Genomic DNA, 8,195 nt, shown 5'->3' on the forward strand with positions numbered 1-8,195 from the left:
GGGACTATACCAGTAAGATGATGATGAGGAGTTAGTAAGTTGTTTGAAAACTTGATGCTAAACAAAATATTACCCGTATATTACAGTATCAAGTAAGACATTTATAACAATATATTGATTTGTAGATAATCTTCGCTGTTGTAAGAGTCCTTGTACACAAGTCGTTGACATCGAATTGTAAATTCAAAAAAGAACCCTTCGCTTATCTCGTACAAGTACAAAACAAATGCATCGTGTAGGACAGGCGATGGACGACGTAGTCAGCCGAGCCACGGCCGAGCCACGGCTGAGGCTCGGCTGCGGTGCGCTGGCGCAAGTCACGACTTGTTCGAGTCGATGAACCGCGCTTTCAACCTAATTAACTTAATGCCTCTAGAAATTGCAACTTGACAAAAATAATTAACTAATAAATTTTCTTTTTAAACATTTGTTATATGATATAATCTTAAAGGTTTGTGAGACGTTAAGTGTAAAATTATTAAGAAATCGTATAATTTTAATCGATGTTGATGAAAGTAAGTGTTCTAACAGAGTTAAAATAATTGTTTTCTTGTATAAGGTAACTAACCAACGTTCAGGCGTGATTTACATGCTGCCTTTGCTTGTATAACTTCATCTTCAGCTCACTATAGCCTACTGAGGGACTCTGAGCCTACCCTAAGTTAGGGGTGATTAGAACATAGTCAATCACGCTAGCTCAGTGTGGGTTGACTTCACACATATCTCTGAATTTCTTCGTTGATATGTGCAGCTTTCATCACGATTCTTTCCTTCGCCGCAAGATTGTCGGATAAATGTATAATGGCGGGATTCGAATCCAGGACTAAGAAATCAAGTGCTTAACCCCTCTGAGCCAGCGAAGCTGAGTGGTTCTATTTATTTATTACTCGTAAAAGGTATCTTGGACTATCATTCGAATGTCACCATACCACCAAATACTACTCCAATGAAATTCTATCTTTTGGAATAAAGTAATTAATACGTCATACAATCTATCCAATCCATTAAGTCTTGTTTTTATTTAGTTTTACAAAGGACCTGAACCGGTAGTATATCTACGGCATTCCTGTTTACTCATCAGGTTTGAGAATGTGTGTTATGGATTTCTTGAAAACGGCAGACAGTGACCGCAACCTCTGAATCACTTTAACAAGGGGCTGATGCAACACATAGAAGAAATCATTTCGTCGTAATAATACGTTTTTGTACATTCAGAAAATTTGATATATTGTCGACTTGCCGCATTGATTGTGAGAACGGATGCGACTGTACTAGTGAAATTTTTTTTATTCAAATCTCAAAAAAAAAGCCCTTATGATAGTCTAAAATATAGATTTAGAAGCAAATTTAAAAATCGGTAGTTTTGGCTTAAATCTTTCATTTTAATAACTATTATTTTTTTTTTAATCTTGGTTATTGTCAAATTTAAATTATTCAATAAATTGGTTTAACCAAACATGTTTGCAGATTTATTTTTGTACAGAAAGAACTATTATTTATTTACAAATAAACATAAAATAAACACACATTAATTAAAAAATAAAAATCAAATTATTTAATTTTTATTTTTTATTTTTGTAAAGATTTCATTTTTATTTTTCATTTAAATTTAATTTTTATTTAAATTTTAAAATAAATTATAATCACAAAATAAAATATCGAATGCATTTTATTAAAATAATTAATTTCGCGTCTAGTATTTTGACCCTTGATAATGGATAAGTCATGGGTCATCGTGTGGTAATAAAGCTCACATTAATTTACGTTTGAATTAACCCCTTAAATACTAAAAACTGAATAACCATTAGATATATGCTCCATAAATTTTATTACTGTAATTAAATCTTGACATTTTTAATCAATTACCTTTTGCGATTCACTCTGAACTTATAGATATGCGTCACTGAGTTTATTGCACTAAACTAAACTAGAATAGTTCGTAATATACGCTCAACATCAGTGTAATTTACACGCTCCCTTCTCGTTTCGATGCTATCGTAAAAACTTAAAATCGCGACTAATTATATGGGTACGCACATAAAAATGAACAACTTTAAATGTTCGAAAAACTTACTGGTTTTTTATTATTATTGGAACGATTGGAATGAAGTTCCTTATCGCGCGTTGTGAAAGGGGGCTAGACGGAAAAAATTCTTACGAAAAGTTGTCACGACACTTTTTTGCTATAGTAACCATGGCAACGACGTGACAATATATAACGAAAATTCATAGGAACTTCGTTCCATCCGGGTGTCCCTTGACACCTATCAAGTTTTTATTTTTTGTTATTGTTTATAGATAATATATCTAAAAAACCTTTGATTTTAAAGTTTAAAATTTAAATTTATAATTATTAAAGCTGAATTTTATTTTAGACGACTAGCTTTTGTACGGTGAAAAAGTCGACAAAAATTATAGGTACTATTTTTTACTTTAAAAATACCTTTCACAGAAGCTACATTCAGTTCACTATAATTTTGCACGTAAAATTAATGAATTCATGGTTTTATTTCTAACCTACATACTTAAATAGTAGGAGTATTAAGAACATGTATTTAGACATTTGATCTAATCAAATAAATTGTAACTGCGGGTTCATATCTTTGATAAATGTCAGTTCCTATAGTATGGCAAATATTCTCAAACTGTACAAACTAAACCGATCAATCAGGTAATAAATTAGTATTAAAACTTACGAAATAAAGCAATTTCAATATCGATAAGACAGTGTATTAATGGTTGACTTCAATATAAACCGTGTCGTGTTCCTGAAGTATGCGACACTGCACTTATGCAAGCCTTACACAAGGGCATTATAGCTAGGCAGAACAGTAGCACTATGCAGTACTACAATTAATACAGAACAAGACCCGTAGACAATAATTTAATTAGCAATAACTATCGTAAATTGCAAAATCTATGAAACTGACAATGTCTTTCGCTGATACGTCCAATTGGTGTGTTTATTTCTTTATATTTTAATTATTTTTGATGATCCTACTAGCGATATCGCTGTTGTACTACTGTTAGTTGTTTTATCTGTGGCAGTATTTGTCCGTTCTATGAATCTATCTACGGTCTACCTCACTATCTGTTCACTGTCAATTGTTCTGCTCTCGTGTGAAACTAGCATGAATCTTAGCGAGGTGAGGTCAATAAACGATATTTATATTTCTTAATTGTTTTTTCTGCATAAAGATCGCAGCTTTTTCCCGACGACTGACGTATATACATAATAATGACAAATGTAAAAAAAAAATACGATCCGCCAACGAGCGTGCGCTTTCGAGTAGCAACACTTTTATGAAATAATTGCCAGTAATTAAATTATTTGTTTGTTTGTAGCAGCTTTAGGTTTTTGGTAAATGTTTTTTACTTAATGATATTTGACATCAACTAATAATTTTTATGTAACCATAATTACTAAATAAAATTACTTTATAAAATGCACAGTAAAACATTTCTTTCAATAATGACGTTAAGCAAATATTATTTGAAAATTAAACTATGAAAAAAAAAACATTTTATAATTAAAACATTTTATAAAAATTGAGTATTTAATTTATTGAGTTAGTTACAGACATCCGGAGACAATCCGTAAAGTTTGTTCTTGTCCATTCCAATGAATGCAATTAGGTCAAAAACTTGTCATAGCAACTTAGATAGTGTTAAATTATAGCTCTTATTGTGACAGTTTGCTGTACGTTAATGGATCTTAAGTGGGAAGCGAATTAAATTCTTCGACCGGATATGCGTTTGACGCAGGTTGTTGGCTCGCCGGCTTCAACGCTTCGGGTCAAAGAACCTAATAATCGCTTACCTTCTAACCGATTTTTTTTTCTTGGAAAAATAAAACAAAAAAATCATATTGTTTTCTTGGAATATGATAAATTGAAAAATTAATATTAATGTAAATTTGCGTTGTTTATTTTATTTAAATGTGGAATATTGTATTCGATAATCATCATTTTATTTGCAGTCTATTCTAGGCTTCCATTTAAATTTACATACAAATGCCCACAGTGTATCTTTTTTAAATCTTTCACTCGGATATTGACAATAATTTATGTTGTACCTTTTATACGCATTTAAACCATAATTAAATATTTAGTCGACATTACTTAACTTGGTCTCAGAAACATATGATTAATGTTTAAAGAATGTGAAACATTGTAATTCGACACCATTATTTGGTTATAGGGGATGTCACAATTTCAACCAAAAATGTTTTGTAATTTTTAAGTTATTGTAGGTCGTAGCCAATACGATTTTAGGAACCCACATGTTATCCTCGATTCATCTTTGGAGAGACCTTCGGTAAGTCGTCCTGTAAGTAGCGATTCCATTGACCCTTGCTATCTTATTGTATAGGTGTGATAAATAAATAATAATAATAAATAAATAACTGCTTTATTGTAACACTCATATATAATTATGTGGAAGCTTTCGTGCCTGAACGAGGGCGAAGCCCTGTGTTTCAGGAGCCGATTCCTTCCTCCTATCATTAAATTAATTTATTGATATACATTTAGTGACAAAAGAATAGAAAAAATTTTATTTTTACAAAAAAAAAAAAGAAATAACTTATCTTATTTTTTTATCTTTTATATCTTACTAATATTATAAATGGATGCATGGTTGGATGGATGTTTGTTAGAAGGTATCTCCAGAACGACTAAACGGATATCGCTGAAATTTGGCCAAGATGTAGAACATAGTCTGAAATAATACAAAGGCTACTAATTAAGTTTTTTTTAATTCCGCGCGGACGGAGTCCTGAGTGACACCTTTTATTCATAATTGCCATTTGCTACTTGTAATAGGCACATTATAAAAGTAATTTTCCGCATTTTATACCATTTAATTTGTATACAATCAAAATTTCTTACTTTAGTGGCACTGCTATGGTCACGGGGAGTCCGTATTAAATTTATATTATTCAATTTATGATTAAGCATGGTGCAGACGTTTAGTGAAACATTACTCGATTTGATTTATTGTTGTTGATTTTATCAGCAACGGAGCGTTAACTTTTGATATAACATTCGTGTAATGATTTCTCGCTTTGAATATATTTTTCCGGGAGATTTTCGTGGAAAAGCAATCAATGTTTTGTTCAATTATGTACGGATATATTCGACAAATTGAATCTTGATTTTATTGTAAAAACACGAATCGCATTAAATCCGATTTCATCTTTTAGCTAACGTATTCTATACTGTTTGACTATGTTTTCCAGTACATATAGTGATATTTTACACGTATACTTTTACACGTATATAGTGATATTTAGGAATTAGGTAGATATAACAAATTAATCCTCTTTTGCTTTTCTACATTCATAAATCTACGCAAACATTGTTTTATCTTTATTTATTTTGATATTTATCTATTGTTTTGTGAAGAAAAAACTTTGATGATTGTCAATTGTTAGATTACCTTTAAGCTTTAATGTTAAAAGTACATTGAAATGAGTTGAACCTTCGCAAGCTTTGATAGGCTCATTAGGCGATTTCGGCCAAGGTTTAACGTTCGCTGCCGCAACATACGCGCTCTTTGTCGCTGTTATTTATTATCTATGCTTAACTTGAATCGAATCGCTTTTCTGTATGATCTCTGCCATTGTAAAGATCGCTTTTTAATAAAGAAATCGATACTCTGAATGAAATTAGACTTCGAAATGACTTCTTTTAACTCAATACAGTAGTATTTTATTATTTACGATATGTAATATGTTTACTTATTCATAGATTTAGTTGAGTTTCACTTTAAAAACGCTTTTAATTCTGTATTGTATGAAATTAAAACAATTTTTCTTACAACATTTACTTTGTAATCACTACGCGGTTAGACCACACTTAAATTGCTATGCGTATAAATTTGTAAACATTTATTTCCAATAAATTCTACTGAAAACTTTTAAAGTATAATTTAAATATAGACAGAGTGAAATACATTTTATTTTAATATAGCATAAAGGCGATAATCGCATGCTTTGTAACTGCAGCGGGTAACAATAATGACTCTATTGTTTGCTATTGGAATATGTGATTTGAATAATGTTTTTCAAAAGCTGCGTTTGTATTTTATGTAAATTTAATAACAGTTTTTTATTCGTAATGTTTCTCTACGCACGTGACCGTATTGTACATCAACGTATTAACAATGCATACAGACAAAGTTATAGATAATTTTTATATTAAATGCATTTTATTACATGTACACAACTAGCATTGCCCCGAGGTTTACCTGTACGAATAAAAGTTATTCGCAATACTTATGCGAGCATTAATTTGGCGTAAGTTATCTTTCTAACCTCCTTAATGTTATGGAAGACATTCTGTTAGTCGACGAATTTATTATATTCTAAATTTAATTTTTTAGAAATGGCTTCTCAATATATGGATACGATGATATCCAGTACAATAATAATATAGATCCAAACACGGAAGTTGGGGAACAATAGACAGATGCATTATCAAAGCATTGGGTCGTCACCGAAATATGATTTATGTTCGCAATATCCATTGATCCGTGCGCTTCCCATTATTTGGAAGTCAGTACCGGGCCAGCAATTACAAACATAGCTCTAGTGATGTACTATACTGCCTCTGTTGTCGATACGACGGCGCACGATCGATACGAACAATGTATCGATAGACCGCGACTCGACATGAATACAATTTGTAAGATAAAATAATGATTAAGCTTGCGAAACGTTGCGTCACGAGCCCGCTCCGGAGCATGATTAAACTTGCAAAAGCAAAATACAGTCGAGTAAAGGTTAGTCAGTACTAGTGACGCCTTTACTCGATCGATATTCATAGTTTAATTTTTTTTTCTCAATTTACAGTAAAAAGCAATGTAACATATTAATACAGATGATAATATAATGAAAAAGTTTTAGCAGTAAATAATTGACTTTGTAGTTTTTATTTGTGACAAAATTTTGTATGTTTCCACGAGCCTAAAATTTTGAATTCTTTTTTTGAAACCGACTTAAGTTTCTGCCGTCATTTTGGCAAAATATCGTCAAAAATAGTTTTCCAAATTCTGTTTATTTGAATTGGTGTTGAAATATTAGATAATTGTAATACCCACGATAAATTTAGTTGATACATCTTTTTTATAAAAACTTTAGAAACATCGACACATCCCCATCCCTAATATCTGTTCGTACCGATCATTGTCAATTGGTTCGTGACCAAAATATACGTATCCGCTTATTATCTTAATAATTTTGTATACAGTCTCAGGGTAACTGATTCATTTTTAACGAATCCAAGGTTTTCTAAAAACGAACGAATGAGGTTTTTTTAAATTTAAATTTCAACAATTCAATTTTTTATTTCCAATTTTTATTAAGGAAAATTATATTAGTAAATAAGATTTTTCTTACTTGTGTTATTTAAAGCTGGTATTTTAGTAGTAGTAGGTCTTTTAGTTTTTTAAACATTTTGAATATTTATTTGTGTATTGTGTTAGTAACTCAAGATCGGTCGAATTGATTTAGCTGAAAATTGATGGGGAGGTAGCTTAGAACTAGGAGACGGACATAGGAACTTTTTTTATCTTGTGTCGCGGGTAAAAGCTAGTTATCTATAAAGATTGAGCAAAAACATATGTGTTTTAGGTATCGATCACTATTAGACTTAGTTCTAAAACTAATAGCGAAAATGTTTACTGTATACACAGTTTTATGACTACGTATAATATACAAAATATCGTATGTAAAGCTTTAATAAAATGTCTATTAAAAACAAGTAAAGATCGATTTAATACACGATATGCGGCCACGGATCAAGTGATGTATTAATTAAATTACTTTAATTATAACGTGCTATTAATAAACGTAACTTTTGTAGGGCAAGGTTTAATTAATGTTTAGTAACATAAAGGTTAAAGGTACTTACAATGCTATCATCATCTACCTGACCTTGTCCCACTTACGTAGGGTCGGTGCACCAGGTTTCCGTCCTCCAAATCAATCTGTCTGTCGTCATCTCCATTGTCATCCCCTTCTTGATCATGTCACCTTTCACGCAATCCATCCATCACTTCCTAGGCCTATCTCTACCGGTGTACCTCCACACTCATACTTAAAGTTCTCTTTGCACTCGTTCTCGTTCTCTACTTACAATGCCATATCAAATAGTAAATTTAAGTAGTAATTTAATAGTAGTTTAAATTTTATA

This window comes from Papilio machaon, chromosome 16 (assembly GCF_912999745.1).
Source record: "Papilio machaon chromosome 16, ilPapMach1.1, whole genome shotgun sequence".
Lineage (NCBI taxonomy): Eukaryota > Metazoa > Arthropoda > Insecta > Lepidoptera > Papilionidae > Papilio > Papilio machaon.